Source organism: Crassostrea angulata, chromosome 6 (genome assembly GCF_025612915.1).
Source record: "Crassostrea angulata isolate pt1a10 chromosome 6, ASM2561291v2, whole genome shotgun sequence".
Lineage (NCBI taxonomy): Eukaryota > Metazoa > Mollusca > Bivalvia > Ostreida > Ostreidae > Magallana > Magallana angulata.
In genome coordinates this window covers 28241617-28263584 of record NC_069116.1, presented here as the reverse complement: position 1 = coordinate 28263584, position 21968 = coordinate 28241617, and the positions used below count along the sequence as shown (strand labels likewise).

General features: G+C 32.3%; 1 long non-coding RNA gene across 1 annotated transcript; it reads left to right on the top strand.

Annotated features, from left to right (window-relative positions):
* Positions 1–1055: 1055 nt before the first annotated feature.
* LOC128189904 (uncharacterized) lies at positions 1056–1954 on the top strand. The gene is made up of 2 exons (XR_008244291.1): positions 1056–1316; positions 1722–1954. It is a non-coding gene; the product is annotated as an uncharacterized LOC128189904 (long non-coding RNA).
* Positions 1955–21968: the final 20014 nt, after the last annotated feature.

Here is a 21968-nt window from a genome sequence, read left to right as displayed (position 1 = left end):
CGGCCGGCAATGATTTTTCTCCAAATTTTCTTTCTGTAAAATGCCACAATAATTAAAATAATATCAATCTAGTAACAGTTCCTTCTCGGCTCGATACAAATTTGACAACATAAAATCAAGCATGCATTGATATATTTAGTATACACAGCGTTCCGATGATATGTATACACATGTGTTGAAATATAGACAGTGAATACAAAGTACATGTATACACAGGGATTGGTCTTGTTCAGTTTATTATGAAATCGTGGGAATATATTAAACGATGCAAATGTGCAATGGGCCTCATCCTTTGACTTAGATTGTGATGCCTTTTTGTCGGCCTTAGACTCTGTTATTATTGCCGGTGTGGAAATCACCCCAAGTATTCTCATGATTAAGCTTTAAAATCATTACAAAGACTGCATGATTTGTTCTCCATGACTATGTATTTCAAGCACTGGTTTATTTTGTATAAAGGTTATCCTTTATATATACTTGCCAAATTAATTGCAATGGGAAATTCGATTTTGAATAAAATTCCAGCTTTTGCTCCAGCTTTTGCTCGCTTGAGATAAGTCCTATACAATGGGAAGAGTGGGAAAGAAATAGATAAGAAGTACTTACCGGTATACATGCTATGAATTAATTTAAAAACAAAATAATTATTGTGAGAGGCTTCTACAGTATAATATTTAAACGCACTGATTTTGTCACATGCCTCTGATGTACTATAGCCATGGTATCTATTTTTTATTATCCAAAATAGCTCCTGGACATTATCACAAAATTTATACTCTTTCACTAAAACATTCTACGGAAAAGAAAAAATCAACGGGACTTTTCATCAAGTACCCCCCCCCCCCCCCCATGAGAAAACATGTACACAAGCTGAAATTATCCGTCGAAAAGTATTATTGTACATATATATCTTGATAACCACCTTACTATCTCCTGTTAAATTAAGAATTTTATAATAATTATTGGTTTTACTAATAGTATAATGATATAAAACATTTCGCACACTTTATTTTTTGGTTGTTATAACCCCCCCCCCAACCCCCACCATTGACACTAAATTACTCATATTTATAGTTAGATAAATAATCTATATAATAATACGGTGTTCAGGATGTTAAATAACTAATAGGATTTTCGAGTTCATTAAACGGCATTATACTTGAAATTCATGAAATCTCGACTGCTCTAATCGAAATATCTGTGTCCCGATTTGTCTAACTATTTCGACATCCGGTTTTCAACTCCATCGCCTGGTACTTGATAAGTTGGTAGGGCTAGTGTTGCTAAGTTTGTGTTTCTTCTGTCCATTTCCAAAGGTAATTCCATTGACTGCAAATCAGTTTCATTTTAAATTTATACGTCTATATATTATTTAATAACTTCCAAGTGAAAAGCTAGGTAATGAAAAAAAACATCAACATTTATTCGTGGACCGAATTTTCTCGAAATAGTGAGACCATAGATTTAAGACTGTTTTAATATGCTATGATATTTAACAGAAGTTTAGATATTATATGTAATCTTTGTGATTGCATAAACCGTAAATGTATGCCTTTATTAGTGGATCATATAACATTGGTACATACAATACAGTTCAGTATTGATAAATATTTACAACCTGTCAGATTTTAAAGAATTTTATAATAAGCAGGGCAATACTTATTTTGAATTAGTTATATCTTTTAAACATAATTTACATAGTTTTCATGACATATTTTTAGGCAAATTAAAGGATGACAGAGCATACCTCTGATGCTGACACTTGTCATTTGAAAAAAAGGCATTTTTGGAAGACATTACCAACATCTGTGGATTATAATTCAATGCAAGAGAAAATCTAGAGTCATTAAACTAATGCAAACATGAATAAATCAGTCTCGAGTAACTTATTATTGAGAATCTGATTTATTTGCTTGGATTGGTTTAGTTAACATCACCCCATACTGTCTGCACTGTGAGTACTGGTATTTTAATAGATTGGTAAAATATTTTAGTAATTTTATATTATGAACAAATGGGATAAAATACCCCATGCATATGTGGGATAATAAATCCCATGACATCTATTTTATGGGATTAAAAACCCTAAACTGTTATTTAAGAAAAAAGTGGGTTTTTAAACCCCACATTATTTTCATGGGGTTTTCTGCCCCATGGGGTTTATTGCAAAACCCCATGGGGTTTGCATGGGGTTTTCTGTGGGGTATTTTTTCCAAACTAAAATCCCATGGGGTTGGAACTTTTAAGTTCAAATATCTAAAAAACTATCTAAAAATGTTTCAATTTTTTTTCCATTAATTTATTTAGAATAAAAAACCCCACCATTTGGTACTAAACTTTGGTCAATAGTGTGTATGGAAAGAGGTGCGCAACGCCGGAAAAATGTCCATTCCGAAGTTGTCCGTCCCACTGTTATATATATATATATATATATATACATGTGTCCGGTAAAAGTATAATAAAAGAAAAAAACAAAAAAAGCAACACTAACTGCAAAACATAAGCACTTTCATTGTGTGTATATATATATATATATATATATATATATATATATATATATATATATATATATATATATATATATATATATATATATATATATATATATATAAAGCACTGAATAGAATCAACAACACTAGGCATCTGTAAAGTGTCGGATCTAATATATAGATACTAAGCCAGTAAACTGAATATAAAAAGCACTAAAAATGGCTAACGACACGAACAATAGAAATTGTCATACTTGATCATACTTGATGATTTGACAAAAAAATAACAGAACTTACAGAAATATACTTTTGAAACAATGTAACGCAACTCCTTCAAATTTTTCTATTGTTCGTGTTGTTAGCCATTTTTAGTGCTTAATATATATATATATATATATATATATATATATATATATATATATATATATATATATATATATATATATATATATATATATATATATATATATAAAATTGATAGGTCTAGGCCTTCTACATTAGATTGATCATTTGACAAAAAAATAACAGAACTTCCAGAAATATACTTTTGAAACAATGTAACGCAACTCCTTCAAATTAAAATTAAGTTTTATATATATATATATATGTTAATTTAAGAAAAGTGTTTGTCGCGAGAAAAGGGGCCTCCCCTGACGCCACGTGCCTGAAAAGTTCAGCTGAAAGTGATTTAAAAGGGGGGGGGGGGGCGTCGTTCTACATTGACATACATGTACATGTATCATCTCTTTTTATCCAAAGAAATTGACACAAACAAAAACAGCTTCCTTACGGAGATTATAATCTAAAAATCTGACATCTTTTCTCGTTTTTACGAGTCGGATATTTTCTCGTAATAACGAGATAATTGACTCGTATTAACGAAATCTTTTTTTTTTCTTTTTTTTTTTTTTTTGTAGTGACTAGATCTTTCTCGTAATTACGAGATAAAACTATTTTATTATGAAGCCCTATTCAACTTTCGTACAGAATCAGGTGATAAAACCATTATTGGGTTTTCTTTCGATCATTACAATGATATACATGTATCGCGTGTTCCCTCAAAGTACATTTTATTCACTTAGGGCTCGGTGAACCTTTGTTATAACTTCTCGGGTAGCTAAATCCTTTTATTATACTTTCATTGTAAAAACTGAAATCTGATTGGTTTTAGACGCAGTTGGTTATCTGTTCTATTACCCTCAGCGTTAGCAACACACTTGGCAACGGGTAACACAGCGAATTGTTACATGCGCGTAAATTATGCGCGTACGATTCACCGTAGAATTCACTTCATTTCTATATAAAAGCAGTAAAATTTTATTCAAAAATGACATTCAGTATAATATAATAAAAAGTCCCTGTTTAAGAGAGCAACTGTTGAAATTGACACCCCTCGAATACCATTGTCAACATCCGCTTCGCGTCGGTTGACAATGGTTTTCTCGGGGTGTCAGTTTCAACAGTTACCCTCCCAAACAGCCATTATTTATATAGAATTGACCTCAGACACAACAAAAGATTATAATATTCACTTGCTTCTAAGCACCTTTAGAAAGAAAATGATAAACCTGGCAATCGGTTTTTAGAACGCAGTTCGCAGTTCGCAATTGAATAGTGAACTGCGTTCTATAGAACGCAGTTCGCAATTCAAAATTTAGTGCGATTGAATAGTGAACTGCGTTCTATCTAGAACGCAGTTCGCAATTCAAAATTTAGAATTCATATTTGGGGCCCGCTTGCCTTATATGCAATTGAATAGTGAACTGCGTTCTATAGAACGCAGTTCGCAATTCAAAATTTAGTGCGATTGAATAGTGAACTGCGTTCTATCTAGAACGCAGTTCGCAATTCAAAATTTAGAATTCATACTTGGGGCCCGCTTGCCTTATATGCAATTGAATAGTGAACTGCGTTCTATAGAACGCAGTTCGCAATTCAAAATTTAGTGCGATTGAATAGTGAACTGCGTTCTATCTAGAACGCAGTTCGCAATTCAAAATTTAGAATTCATACTTGGGGCCCGCTTGCCTTATATGCAATTGAATAGTGAACTGTTTTCTATCTAGAACGCAGTTCGCAATTCAAAATTTAGAATTCATACTTGGGGCCCGCTTGCCTTATATGCAATTGAATAGTGAACTGCGTTCTATCTAAAACGCAGTTCGCAATTCAAAATTTAGAATTCATATTTGGGGCCCGATTGCCTTATATGCAATTGAATAGTGAACTGCGTTCATTTTTGGGGCCCGAAATTTTCAAGGGCATCTACTAGTGGTATTTCACTACCACTGTGAAATTTGGTGATGCAGTAATTTATAGTTTTTGAGATCTGTATGGTGTCCGGATAGGGCCATTTGCATTAGCGCGACATCGCGTTCAGATAAACGAGACATTGCGCTAACACATGTACACAACACACCGTCGCGCTAACGCAACTTTGCACAACACGCCGTCGCGCTAACACAACTTTGCACAACACGCCGTCGCGCTAACACAACTTTGCTTAACACGCCGTCGCGCTAACGCAACTTTGCAAGTTTCACAGTCTAGTAGGAAGTCGTGTCCGGAAATATTAGACTGCACATGCTGAAATATGCATGCACGCAAGCATGGATAAAAAATAAATAAAATGTACTTTGAAATATATATATATTATTTTCATTTATTATCAGTGCATATGAATAAAAATATAGTTACTAGTGTGTCACTAGATAAGGATATGAATTTCGTGGATCATTGTTTAGTTGATCCACGAAATTAAATATTCATTGAAGTGCAATTTTAATTAACATTTTGTATTGATAGGTTCACTGGCCACTAATTTACGTATACTTGATATTGTGATTTTCACTTTATCCACGAAAATTGATGCCCTTGAATATTAATGAAACCACAGTATTCAATTGCATATAAGCCCGATTCTCAGAAACTATAGATAACTGCATCACCATATTTTCACAGTGGTAGTGAAATACCACTAGTAGATGCCCCTGAAAAATTCAGGTCCCAAATATGAATTCTAAATTTTGAATTGCGAATTGCTTTCTAGATAGAACGCAGTTCACTATTCAATTGCATATAAGCCCGATTCTTAAACATAGGTAATAACAGATTACAAAGCTCACCGAGACGAGGGATCACCTTTTTGAGGAATCACCTTTATGAGACCACCTTTATCATATTATTTGAAAATCATAGTTAATGATCTTGGATATACATGGATACTGTTTTGACAAAATATCGTATAACAATATCATATAATAAAAATTGTATAATAATCATATGTTCATTTCATAGGGTATTATATGATACAATGTTTATCAATACGATAATATAAAATACTATATTGCATCCTATAATACCAGTACAATATATATCAAATATTACAATAAAATACTGTAATAAATAATGATGAAATATGATATTGTAACATATGATATGACATTGTATCTTGTTATACATTATTGTATTTGATCACATAATACAATATCATAATATATTATGATATTGATATGATATGATACATTATAATAATATATGATACAATATCATATCACATAATGCATCACAATATTATTCTGTATAATATTATAGCATGATATTGCATTGTATGATATTGTATCATATTTGATATAATGTAGGATATTGTATCATATGATACAATAAAATTAGCTACTACATTGTATCATATCAATTGATACAATATCATGTGATATAGAACTATATTATATCAAACAATATCATAGTATACTTTATTGTATTATATGATACAATATCACATTATACAATATCATATAATACATTTTCATATATTGATATAATGATATATTATATAAACAAATCTCATTTTATACAATATCGTATCATATGATATGATATATATTATACAATATCATATCATATGATACTATATTATGTTGCAATATCATATGAAATAGCATGTGATAAAATATAATATATGTGATATTATACAATATCATATTATACAATATTTTATCATAATAAACAATACTATACATAACAATATCACAATACAATATCATATCATAATGTACAAAAAAAATTGATACAGTATCATATCGTATCAAAAAACGTTTTACAATATAATATATGATATAATATTGTATCATATAAAACAATAGTGTATCATATCATACAATACTATATCATAGGAATCATATTATACCATTTAACAACGAACACATCTATCAAGCAGGTTTTAGATAGGATAATTTTTTTTAGCATCCTTGATAATGGAGATCTGCATCTGAAGCTACCTCTGCAGTTCATTAATTTTATAGTTAAATCAACTATGCAAGGTATTATCTATAAAATATGTGACCTGTTCCAAAAAAACAAATCTCATCCAGCATCAGAAACATACGCCTCAGATTCAGCATTCAAGCCTGCCAGGTGCATCAGTATCATAAGACGTATCATCCATGCAAGTTTTATGAAGTTAGGACCAGTAATAACTAAGATATAATCATCAGAGGGCACCTGCTCCAAAAACTTTAACAAACTCTTAAAACCTTAACCGCCTTCAGCATCCGAAACCTATGGCTCAGATTCAGCATTCATGCCTGCCAGGTATATCAGTATCATAAGACGCACCATCCATATAAGTTTGGTGAAGTTAAGGCCAGTGATAACTAAGTTATAATCATCAAAGGGCACCTGCTCCAAAAACTTTAACCAGCTCTAAAAACCTTAACCTCATCCAGCATCCGAAACCTATGGCTCAGATTCGGCATTCCTTCCTGTCAGAGGCATCAGTATCATACGACACACCATCTATGCAAGTTTGGTGAAGTTAGGACCAGTAATAACTAAGATATAATCATCAAAGGGCACCTGCTCCAAAAACTTTAACCAGCTCTAAAAACCTTAACCTCATCCAGCATCTGAAACCTAAGGCTCAGATTCAGCATTAAAGCATGTCTGATGCATCAGTATCATAAGATGCACCATCCATGTAAGTTTGGTAAAATTAGGACCAGTAGTAACCTATAAATTGCTATCAAAGGGCACCTGCACCAAAAACTTTAACTTGCTCCAAAAACCTTAACCTCCTCCAGCATCTGAAACTCATGGCTCTGATTCAGCATTCAGGTCTTTCAAGTCCATGAGTAGGTCAAGATGCATCATCCATGCAAGTTTGGTGAAGATAGGACAAGTTATAACTTAGATACAGGACCTGCAACAAAAACTTTAAAAAGGTTCGGAGGCCGACGCCGAGGGTATAGCATAAGCTCCCCCCGACTTCGTTTCGGTCAGCTAAAAACTACCCAAATATGAATTCTAAATTTGAATTGCGAACTGCGTTCTAGATAGAACGCAGTTCACTATTCAATTGCATATAAGGCAATCGGGCCTCAAATATGATATCTAAATTTTGAATTGCGAACTGCGTTCTAGATAGAACGCAGTTCACTAATCAACAATTTGAATTGCGAACTGCGTTCTAGATAGAACGCAGTTCACTATTCAATTGCATATAAGGCAAGCGGGCCCCAAATATGAATTCTAAATTTTGAATTGCGAACTGCGTTCTAGATAGAACGCAGTTCACTATTCAATCGCACTAAATTTTGAATTGCGAACTGCGTTCTAGATAGAACGCAGTTCACTATTCAATTGCATATAAGGCAAGCGGGCCCCAAATATGAATTCTAAATTTTGAATTGCGAACTGCGTTCTAGATAGAACGCAGTTCACTATTCAATCGCACTAAATTTTGAATTGCGAACTGCGTTTTATAGAATGCAGTTCACTATTCAATTGCGAACTGCGAACTGCGAACTGCGTTCTAAAAACCGATTGCCAACCAAAAAAGGAGAGTACATGTATTTTTTCACATATTTAATGTAATAATTCAACTTGGTTTTTATTGCATGATCATTTCATAGCATTTTTTAAATCAAAGTACTAAGAGTAACGGGGTCTTGAAAGTTTGAATTTGTAATTGTCCTGGAAATCCTCGAATATGCTTCCAAAATTTATGAGTTTGATTTAGTTGTTACAATCTATGTTTATTCGGCTTTTTTGTAATTGTCTGATACTTTGTCTAAATTTTACTCAATCCCGACAATGACAAAATATGACATTGTTCATATCTACAAGATCTTTCATTTGATACCTTCATAATTGTAGAAATTTGATACAACGGTATATTATGTAAAATAAGATCTCAAGGAAAATTTTTAAAAATTACTAATAACTGGGAAAATCAAACAACTATATCAAAGTAGATAATTTTAATCATTAGATTTATTCAATTTTGTGATTCAAGGGAAAATCCACAAGTCGGACGGTATCCGTAACAAAAGTTTTATGAAAACCCCAAAACCTCTAAAATTGCTGAATTAACAAACAAAGTGAACATTTGTATACCGATAACAAACACAGGCACCTGACGTTAGAAATTTTTTTTACAATAAGATTCCAAGAACTTTGACAATAAAAATATTTGTCCCGGTCGCCATTTTGATTATTAAGACCGACTTATCGGACACGATTTTCTTCATTTGCGATTCATGCAAAATAAATAGGTAAAAATAAATCCGTTCGCCACTTGCTTTTTTTTGTGTAAACCCGTGCATCACCTACACGAATTACGATACAACCGTCCCTTTCATTAAAAATCATACTCCGAAAATCAGAAACATAAATAACAGAGATTGTCGACTCCGCCATTAGCGTGTAAATGTTACGGGACCAACCTTACTTTGAGAACTACAAGTGCAACAGCAATCTTGTAGAAGTCATTAAATTTGAACCTGATAGTGAACACGAACCTGTAAATATTTTAAGCATGTTTTATTTTTGAACTATTTACAAAAACTCTAGACTTTATTTAGTTTTCAAATTATTTTTTTTAAAACTTATTGACTTTTCACAAAGTAATAGTAATGAATTACTTTACTCGTGTAATGGTAATGTAATGCATTACTTCAAAAAAATTAACTAATGGTAATGGTAATTTAATGCCCTTATTCATGAAGTAATGGTAATGTAATACATTATAATTTTACAATGTAATTCACCCCAAGCCTGATTCCAACTAAGCCGGAAAACATGAACATTAACATTTAACTTGGTTCTTCAATCGATAAGATTGTATATATTATATGATGTGTAAGTCTTCCAAAATGTATAATCTATTATAGATTTTGCTTACAATGCATTGTTTAAAATTTAAATTCAGTTTAATCAACTAAAGAGCCAATGAACGAGATGGCAAATTCAGACTTGTTTTTATTTATTTTCATTGTATAAAATTCCTTTAGAGACGAACAGCAGTCATACCGCAAGTAGACTGGAAGCCAATGAAACACCTATTTAATTTGTAAAACATCTGTGTATAACCCGTTCCGATTTTAAATTCGGCTTGCGCATGAAGTTTGGTAGTATTCAGGTGAAAGATTGTTAAAATGAAATTCACAACTTTTCAAAAATGGCTCATTGCATTTGGGAACTTTAATTTCGATTCCACCATCAACCTCTTCTATTGATTAATAAGCTCGTACATCAACTGAATCGTCAATGGCGCTGTGCATTCAGTTACGTAACTCATTCTACATTTGAACCCGAGCAAGAATATTTTGATCAATAAAACTATTTGTTTATTTTCTAAATAGAATTTTGTTTATACACAGAGGACTAAAAAAAAGATTTAATGTGTGTTTTTATGATACATATTTACTGAAATGCATGAAAACTTTCTGCACTATTTTCTTACGCGTAGACTCAATTCATGTGTTCTACGCGTGCCTTCCGGTTTGAGACTTCGGCTGACAGTAAACCAATAGACGGGGTCACGTGACCACGTCTAAAAACGTGATTTTCACGACATTTCACAAACATAATTGCCTTCCGCCTATTTGAAATACCCCCCCTCCCGCTGATAAAATTTGATTAGCAAAAAAACAAAATAACTTTTTTTTAAGGGGATTTTAATTTTTTTTTTTATCAATTTTTAATTACTTAAAATTCAAGTTAAACAAAAATCACTTTCACCCCCTTGGATCTAGAAATCTCCAACCGGCAATTCCAAACAAGCATTTTTAGCTCACCAAGACGAAGTCAGGGGGAGCTTATGCTATACCCTCGGCGTCGGCGTCGGCGTCCGGACCTGGTTAAAGTTTTTGTTGCAGGTCCTGTATCTAAGGTATTACTTGTCCTATCTTCACCAAACTTGCATGTATGATGCATCTGGACCTACTTATGGACTTGAAAGACTTGGATGCTGAATCTGAGTCCTAAATTTCAGATGCTGGAGGAGGTTAAGGTTGTTGGACCAGGTTTAAGTTTTTGTTGCAAGTGCCCTTTGATAGCAATATCTAAGTTACTGCTGGTCCGTACTTCACCAAACTTGCATGGATGGTGTGTCTTATAATACTGATGCACCAGACAGGCTTGAGTGCTGAATCTGAGCTATAGGTTTCGGATGCTGGAGGAGGTTAAGGTTTTTGGAGCAGGTTAAAGTTTTTGTTGCAGGTGCCCTTTGATAGCAATATCTAAGTTACTGCTGGTCCGTACTTCACCAAACTTGCATGGATGGTGTGTCTTATAATACTGATGCACCAGACAGGCTTGAGTGCTGAATCTGAGCTATAGGTTTCGGATGCTGGAGGAGGTTAAGGTTTTTAGAGCAGGTTAAAGTTCTTGTTGCAGGTGCCCTTTGATAGCAATATCTAAGTTACTGCTGGTCCGTTCTTCACCAAACTTGCATTGATGGTGTGTCTTATGATACTGATGCACAAGGCAGGCTTGGGTGCTGAATTTGAGCTATAGGTTACAGATGCTGGAGGAGGTTAAGGTTTTTAGAGCTGGTTAAAGTTTTTGAAACAGGTGCCCTCTGATGATTATATCTTAGTTACTACTTGTCCTAACTTCACCAGACTTCCATGGATGGTGCGTTTTATGATACCGATGCACCTGACAGGCTTGAATGCTGAGTCTGAGCCATAGGTTTCAGATGTTGGATATGGTTCAGTTTTTTGGAACAGGTCACATGTTTAATAGATAATAGTACTATATCAAACTTGCATAGTTGATTAAACTGTAATATGAATGAATCACAGAGGAAGCTTCAGAGGCAGAGCTTGATCTCCATTATCAAGGATGCTAAAAAATATATCTTAGTTATTACAGGTCCTAACTTCACCAAACTTGAATGGATGGTGTGTCTTATGATACAGATGCACCTGACAAGCATGGATGTTGAATCCGAGCCATAGGTTGCGGATGCTGGGGCAGGTTAAGGTTTTAATTGCTAGTGCCCTCTGATGATGATATCTTAGTTATTACTGGTCTGAACTTCACCAAACTTGCATGGAGATGCGTCTTATGTATACTGATGCACCTGACAGGCTTGAATGCTGAATCTGAGCCATAGGTTTCGGATGCTGGATGAAGTTTAGTTTTTTTTTTGGAACAGGTCAAATGTTTTATAGATGATAGCTTGCATAGTTGATTTAACTATATTATAAATGAAACGCAGAGGTTGCTTTAGATGCAGAGCCTGATCTCCATTTTCAAGGATGCTAAAGAAATCTCCTACCTCACTCAAACCTGCTCGATAGATAGACGTGTTTGTTGATAAATGATATAACATGATTCCTATGATATAGTATTGTATGGTATGAAACAATATTGTTTAATATAATACAATATAATATCATATGTAATATTATAAAAAAAGTTATATGATACGATATGATATTGTATCATTTTTTTGGATTTTTTAATGTTATAATATTGTATCATGATATCGTTATGTATAGTATTGTATATTATGATACAATATTGTATAGCATTATATTGTATTATTAGTTTCTTATTCTATCACATGATACTATTACATAAGATATTGCAAAATATAATTTTGTATCATATGATACAATATTGTATATTCTATAATATTGTATCATACGATATTGTATAATATGATATTAGTTTCTGTAATTTAGAATTATATCACATGAAATTGTATAATATGATACTGGAATATTATAAAATATCGTATCATACGATATTGTATAATATGATTTTGATTTATAATATGATTAATCATCACATCACATGAAATTGTATTGTATGATATTGTAAAGTATATTATTGTATCATATGATACAATATGTATAATATAATATTGTATTATATTATATTTTACTTTATCACATTAAATTGTATCATTTGATATGATACAATGTTGTATCAACTTATATTGTATCATATGATACAATATCATATTATGTATCAAAAATGATACAGTATCATACAATATCATACTAAATTATACAATATAATATCATTTGTTTCAATCATATGATGTATTATGTAATATGATATTGTTATATGATACTAATATTGTTTTATTTATTATGATAGTGTATTATGTGATCAAATACAATAACGTATAACCAATACAATGTCATATCATACGTTACAATATCATATCTCATCATTGTTTATTATGGTATTTTATTGTATTATATGATATATGTTGTAAATATGATAGGATGCAATATTTAATTTTATATTATTGTATTGATTAAGATATGAACATATAATTATCATGCAATTTTTTAACAGATGGTATATGATATTGTGTCAAAACAGAATTCATGAATATCCAAGATCATTAAGTATGATTTTCATTTAATATGATAAAGGTGGTCTCATAAGGTGAAGTCTCATAAGGGTGATGTCTCGTCTCGGTGAGCTTTGTAATCTGTGATTACCTATGTTTTAAGGATGGGCATTGGCCTATACATATTTTCCCGAGGCACGAGATTGTACATGTACATGTTAAACTAAAGCACACATATGCAATGTCATTAGTCTTGACTCGTACATGAACCTTGCAAATACATAACGAAATAACACGCCATTGGTATGATATATAGTCTAACGTTCAATATAATCACCGCTTCTTGGAAATTAACGTTCATGTTCTTTTTGTAACAGCACTTTTTCTGTAGGGAGTACTGAACTATTATTGCCAGATATACATTGTACAGTGGGTGGATTCAGACAGGGATGGAATTTTGGCGTGGCAATTTCAGTAGATATTTGTCATTTCAAAATAAATATCTAGATGAAAGCTGTAAAATTCTAGATATGACCAGATCTTAGTCCCGACTTTTACCCCTTACGTTAACTACACGGTAAGGACTGCATCGCTGTGCAACTTATATTCTACATCTCCGTTTATAAATTCATATAAGAAGTAGATTTTTCAGGAAATGTTCTCAAATTTATTTTGATGAGATTTTTATTCCACAATGAATACAGATTTACAAATAGATTTGATTGAACTGTGTTAATTGTTACGATATTTGACAACATAATTTTCCTGCATTTCTAGCTGCTCACATATACATGTATCTAGGTAATCAAAATATTTTTTTAAATACCTGTGAATGGAGGAATGAACGACACACAGACTGTAATAGCTTATTCTCATTCAAAATTTTATTTAACTTTCAATCCAAAGAAAAATGTCGATTTCTCATAATACATCGAGCACTGTAGAAAAAGACGGATTTACAAAATTAATATATTTCTATATATTTCCCCAAAACCAATTTGGCATATCATGTGAATGACATCTTTAAAAAAAAATGGGGGCTCCAATGTTTGACATATACATATACAGTGTTGCATATGCAATTTTTGAAATCATATGTACAATAGTACATTTGCTAGGAAGGTATTTTGATAGGAAGGTATAATGATGTGACATTCAGTGCAATCTATCAAGACTTAAATTAGATGATGTCCAGGTCCGATAATTTTGAGATTCAGTTTATACATGTACCGGTCATTTCCTGTTTGAAGAGGCTGGGTGATCAACAACTTAACCATAAGATCTGTAACATCTTGCAAAAGGAAAAAGAAGAAAGAGAAGATTTTGCTGAGGAAAAAAAGAATAGATAGTCAAGCGATTTATGCTCCAAATTAATCATACAAAATACCATAGGATATTTGGAATTAGTTTCATTTGAATTACACCATCAGTTGTCGACATAAGGCACTACAAAGGATTTACATAGATATTAAGTTTAGATAGAGATTATGATTTATTTGGCCTTTTGTAAAAATAATGTCGTTGATTGTTACCGAATGTCGTTGACATTTATGCACTCAGAACAGCGTGCATTAATATTATTAATGAACAAAATCTGTTGACGGTATCTACATATTTACACGCCTATAGTGGTCGGTGTTCGTGACGGTAGTGTACGTAATATGGCACTGTATTTTCTCTTTTTAATCTAATTTGATTGTACATGTAATTTTCAAGTTTTGTGAAGCCAATCCAATTTCGAAATAATTCATAATGAAAAGGAATTCTACAGCTAGTGAAGAACAAAACACATAAAATCCGCAAGTCATGTTTTAATTGTAGCTGCCCGTGATGTAAGCAAATGTTACAGAGAAGATCTCATAAAATGTGCATGACGTCAAGCATGATTAATAGGTCCATTACAAAATATGCATCTCGATAGTTATGCAGATTTGAATGAATAATGTTTTTCACCATTCATCAGGAGAAACTTTGCGAGATTTTGAAAATGACAATATTTTTTCCTATTAGAAGAAAATTAAATGTAGTAAACAAAACCTTGCCATAATCTCTCTTTTAAAATTCTGGCCTTTTTTTTTTTAAAGTAAGAATTGTGCTTACTTATGTAATCATGTTTCACAAGGTATAAACTTTATACATACCTTTGTTTCAAACGCCATGTCACACGTTTAAGTAATATTTAAAAAAATACACTGTAAAATATTACTACTTTTAAAGTACCCAGTGATCCGCAGTTATATGTACATACAGGAAAAAAGGAATAACCACGCCATGAAATTTACATAATTCCATCAGCAACTTGCCTAATGGCATGCATTAGTATTATTTCGGATTTAAAGGTTTTTGCAACAATCAGTAAAAATGGGAAATAAAGCTTATTACAACGGTGTTAAATGGCAGATAGCAACCTCTAATTAATCATTTTCACTCATTCTACACATGTTCTAAAGAACCAAGAATTTTTTTTATTTGTCTTCCAGAATAAAATGTCATCGTTTGCATATTAGACCGATTGCAATCATTTTTTTTCAGTGTTAAATAAAAGTTACAGATATTCCCTGGGTCTGATTTTCATTGAAATTATCTAAATTCAATTGAAGGTGTCCACCCACCTAATTCATTTTTCATAAAAAATATAATCCTATAGAAAGCTTTGTAAAGGACATGTATTCGAGTTTTCATTATAAAGTTTGTATTTAATTAATTGCTTTTTTTGCAGTGAATGTATGCCAATTTGTTGCACACAAAGTATGGGCAAATGGTTGAACTAATCTATAACGTTAATCTGGAATATCCTGCACTTTTAAATGCATCTTTGTTATGAAAAATTTCTAAGTGAAGAACGTCTGTGCATTATATTGACCGATAAAAAAAAAAGTTCTAAAAACATTTGATAAATTGGCGAAATGATGTCCGCCTCGAATTTTTCAATTATGGATGACTTGTATATTTCAGATTTTGTATAATTAGATCAACGATAGATTGAGAGATTTTTTCACATAGATATTTCAAAGCATTCCAGTTTGATATCTAATCATGCTGTTGCCATTAATTTCCGAATAAACTCTTGATATCACAAAATGTCCAGGTGGGAATACTCAAGGTGGTCAACTGTGCCCAGGGTCTACCGAGCCTAGCTATTAACGCGCTTTAAGCAAAGCGCTTTTTATCTACTAGTTGATCCATTGATTATTAATTGACTCAATTCATCATTTGACAATGATGATTGATATTGATTGATAGATTGATTGATTATGGATTGATTGATTTAAAAATCCTATTGCTAATGTAATTGATTTTTATTGATTGATCAAACAATTTCATTGATTGATTTATGGATTGATTGATTTATGGATTGATTGATTTATGGATTGATTGATTGATTGATTGATTGATTGATTGATTGAACAACCCTATTGCTGATGTGATCGATTTATATTTATTGATTGAACAAATGTTTGTTGATGTGTTGATTGATTGATTGATTTATTGTGCAGCCAATTGGATGGCAGGTTGGTTGTTAAAATGCATGTTCAATTTCAATAAATAAGCCATCACCAAAAACGCCAGTTGGTGTTCAGCTGTTGTCTTTTATAATACATATATATTCTACGCACACAAAAATATCCATTTGTTGATTGTCATTGCATATACATTGTACTTTTGCTGACAACTCGTCGTGAATGCTTCCATGTTCTTTGAAGGGTTATTTATGAATTATTTGTACCGATATGCATAATTGTATGATGCTAAATACATCATCACGGATTCCTGTTTACTTACATTAATATCGAAAAGCCTCTCCAGATCAAATATCGATGCCAGATACATGTACACGAGTGTTACACAATAGTGCAACCGGAGTGCAAAAGGTTGAATAATTCATGTAAGATATATAATGTTAGATATATACTTTTAGTTAGTCCATTGTGTAAGAAAGTATCAATATCATAACACTAGAATCTTTTATTCTGATAATTGAATATCTTTTCTAGTAAATAATTTCACATTTAACTCATGCACGTACAGTAAAAATTGATTTGCAGTTTTCATGAACACCGAGATAATATGTTATGTACAAAATTCTAATCTTCGATTTAGGGTGTAAACTTTGTCGGTTTGTAATTGATAAATGACAGTGTATGTGCAAATTAATAGACTTGGTTTCAATCCAACATATTTATACAGATGTGTTTTTAAAATAGCATTTAGAATCCTTTATCTTGTTTACTGATTAAGATGGGAAAGGTGAATTCTCTCATGAAGGCAAGCTCTCTCTCTCTCTCTCTCTCTCTCTCTCTCTCTCTCTCTCTCTCTCTCTCTCTCCGACGTTGTAAACTCAGTTTCTAAATTATGGCTTATACAAGGGTTGATCCAAAAGTAATGTCACACTATGCACCGCGCTTCTTACTGGCGCTGTATTTTATAAAATGACACATCCAAATTTTTCTCATCAAAATTCCAATTTGAATTAATTAAAATTTTGATTAAATTCCGTTGAACACTTAACAAAATGTTGATGTTTTAAGCATGATATTTACAATGTACATGACATCACCGCGTAATGAATTTACATCTTTTTTGAGATTCGTATTTCTCAATAAAATTCAAGCTTCAAAATTTGAAAAAGCTCCAAACAACAAAATGTTTTGAAACAGATATAACATAGCCTTTTTCTACCTGTTTTAATAAAATTAGGGAACGCTACCGTGCATTTAAGATATCTACGCATTGCCTTTTGTCTCTAGATCAAGAAATAGAAAGACTGGAATTACGAATGGTGATACGATGCATTTTTTGCTACGATGGATAGAAATCAAAAGAAAATGTACTGCAATTGATATATCAACCTAGAATTGAAAGCTAGTGAACAGGATACCCTTAAAGTGGTTCCAATATCTAATATTAACCCTCATAATTTCCTGAAGGCGCCAACCGAGGAGATTTCAATTTTTCTATGCGAGTAGCCCCCGAGAAAGCCACCTAGCTAGCCTGTATATAGTGTGATCTTTGTGTTTTTATTGGTGTTGAATTATTGTAAAGTTGTAAAACATTTTCTTGCTTAGGTTTAATAAATTATTTCAAATTTTGATTTGCTTTTGATATATCTGTAATAACATGTAAATCATTGATGTATGTATATTTACAAGATAGACTTGGCTCTGGCACTGGCAAAATAACAAACTCATTACATGGGCTTAGGCATACATGCCTTATTCACATCCTTGTAAAAGTTTGAGATTTGCGACTGCCACTGAATGCACTTTGAAACAATTGATAAGGTTTAAACTATATCTCAGTACTAGTATTGTAATAATAACAACAACGTTTACGGTTAATATATTAATTTATTCACAGCTTTGCGTTGACAGTTGTAATTGTGCCTTTTTTACGATTTGTCTATGAAATTTGCATACATATAATGATACAATGTCATGTCGATGTCTTTCCATATTTGTGACGGAATGGAAAGTTTAAGGTGCATTGAACGCTTGATAAGAGAGAGATGACTCTTATCAGGATGAAAGGCTATTATAATAACTATAAATCAACTCATATTAGCTATAAAATTCTGAGTGATAAACTAACTAGAGATTTTTAATTAAGTCCAAGTCTCTGATTAAAATTTCGTATACATCATTGCTTTAGCTAGCTTTACAGCAGAACTCCCAACCGCACATGATTAAAAGATCCTGTATTTCACAATTGGTTAAAGCCTATGTCCTTATTCCATTTAGGCTCTTGATTGAGTTTTAGATGCACAGTACAAGAGAACACACACTTGTATAAAGTCATTGATGGAACAAGATAATCAAAAACCTAATATAAAAATCTCGATTAAAATCCTCTTTACGAAAGTTCGATGGTCGATACAATGACCTTGTCAGCAAGTACAACGTTTCATTAACACATATGCTGACTGACGTTTTTCATGCTGGATAGACATAATTTATACACCAGACTGAATACGATTTCTAATGTATTTCATGAAAATGATAATGAGCACACATCGGGTGCGGCCGGTTGGCAGGGGATGCTTACTCCTCCTTGGCACCTGACCCTTCTTCTATCTTTTAAGAGGTCCGTGTTGCTCTGCTATGAATTTGTATTTCGCTTTATGAATGAGATGGTTGACAGTTCGTTATTGTCAATTTTCTTGGAACAAGAGAACCACGCTCAAAGGTCAGAACCCTATTCTCTTTTGAGAAGTGAACAGGCACGCAAGCCCTCATATTTTGATTCTGGAAAACGTGTAAATGTCGGAAATAAATATGGTCTACGCTTCGACCAATGTTTCGCTTAATTTTCGTAACAGACCTATTATTTCTACATTTTAATCATTGAAATATCCATATATCACAAACAAATCAACATATTAACCCGCTGTCAAATCATTTTCTCAACTTTTACATCCCGCGTTTAAATTATGAGGTCGCTCTCTATAGGTGGTTTAAAAAGTAGAAAATTTAGAGTCGGTAAAAACGGAATTCGAAATTTTGTTCTGATTGTAGACTTTAGATTAAAGCAGGGTTCGACATTAACGCTTGTCCGCTTGTCCAGTACCAGTTAAAAAAATATACGGACAAGTGAATATTGCTGGCCACTTGTCCGACTGGACAAGTGCATTTTTATGTAAAAAAAATTCTCCAACATTTAAAAAAGAAAAGAAAGTTTTATGATAAGTTTATCCGTAGTCTCGTTATAAGTTTATCGATTAGTTATTCTGAATTTCAATCCGGACATCAAATTGCAATGCTATTGAGTTACTCTTGATCGGGATCGAAGTTCACTGATTTCAAACAACTTTCAATATTGATCTTACAAAGTACCAAACACACATGTTAATTAGGTAGCAAAGATAAAGGATTATGGAAAGAAATGTAATTTATTCTAGGTTATATCATCATTGATAGACTATGATGACTTTCCATGTTTAGCTGAGAAATCAATTTAACAGTTACATGTATTTTTAAACCTGATGCTAAATTTAAATTGTCTTGTAATTTGCCATGACAAAGCTACAGCTTACAAATCATGTTAAATGTTACATTTAGGAATGACACTTTAAGTTTCCCTTTAAAAAAACAGGTTATTAATTATAGCTAGAATAATCAATTAATGACTTTATTTTAGTAATACAGAACTGTAGTTTTCAAGTTGACAATATTTGATCTTTAATATAATTGAAAATTTTTCGGACAAGTGAAGTTGAAGTTCGGACAAGTAAATGTCTTGGTTACTTGTCCGAATGGACAAGTAGGAAAAAAAGTTAATGTAGAGCCCTGTAAAGGTATTTTTCTTATCATTGAAAGAGGTATAATGAATAGATTTACAATTTAAGACAAATTAACAAAATGCGTAGATTAAATAAGTAAATAATTGTGTCACATATAACAATAAGACCCCTTTATTTTAATCTTTCTTGTATACTATATTAATTAATGTTTAAAAAACAGGTGTAGAGGATAATTTGTCCCTATAAGAGATGATTAAAAAGGGAAGATATACCACTTTGTACATAATGTAATTTTGTGCTCAGTATTTGTTTGTAAGTTGTAAGTTGAAGTTGATTCAGTAACGTTCACGACATTATTTTTTTAATTGGTTTCCAATTTTATCCGAAACACAAACATTTAATCTGCGCTGACCTAGATAAACAATGTGATACACAAAATTCAAAGCCGGGATGTAGAAGTTGCGAAAATGATTTGATATCGGGTTAGTGTTGATTTTTTGGTGATATATGGATGCATAATGTTTAAAATGTAGAAATGGTAGGTCTGTTACGAAAATTCAGGGAAACTGGAGTCGAAACATGGGTTGAAGCGTAAACCGTATTTGGTTCCAACATTTACACGTTTTCCAGAATCAAAATATGAGGGCTTGCGAAGTGAAGTGGATGTAGGCTATGCCTGTCCACTTCTCAAAAGAGAATAGTCAGAACCCGGGACCCAGGGGCAAAGGATTTCACGATTTATTTCAGAGGAACCCTTTCTCATTTCAACCATTTTAGAAAACAGAAATATATGATAAATACATGTACATTATCCCCCCCCCCCCCCCCAAAAAAAAACAAAAAAAAAAACATGAGGATGAAATCTAGAGGAAAATAATATGAAAGCAAACCAAAAACACAATTTTGTTGAGTAATGATCCCACCTGGCACAGAAAACAATTCCGATTAAAAGGAAAAGACACAATACATAACATTTGTAAAATCAATATTGAATCAAGCAATTGCATGTACCTTTTAATGAAGCTATTTACATGTAGCTACGGGTGGGTTGATATTGATGCTCAGTTGAGCAAAAAAGTCCCTGGACATATTATTCTTTTTATTTATGCTGATGGACTGTCTATGCAATTTTTTAAATGGGGAGATAAAAACTAATGAAACTCATATTTAAAGTTCCCTCTCTGATGAAGATGACCTCCCATTTCCAGTAATTGCCTATTGGGTAACAATGTTTAGCACTGGTGTTATATTCCCTCATTAGACAACTGTCGGCGCCAAATAATAACTTGCTAGTGGTACATTCAGTTTATATAATTATAATTCCTGATTTATCTTCTCAAATCAATTTCCGTACACGTAATGTTACATTGTTGAGGCCGTGGCTTATCATACATAGTCAAATATCTGCAAAATGATAAGAATCGTTATTTGAACAATCACAAGAGGTAAAAAAAATGTACAATGTAATTTTTAAATAGAAAATCCACGAAAGAATAACATGGGCTTCCTTGGAAGATTTTAAAGTGTAAATGACAAAATGTCTGGAAAAATTTCTACGTATTCATGAGAAATATGAACTTTAATGGCTTAAACGACGTAGAGCGGTTGTTGTTTATAATAACATAACCTGATAATGGAGTCTGCA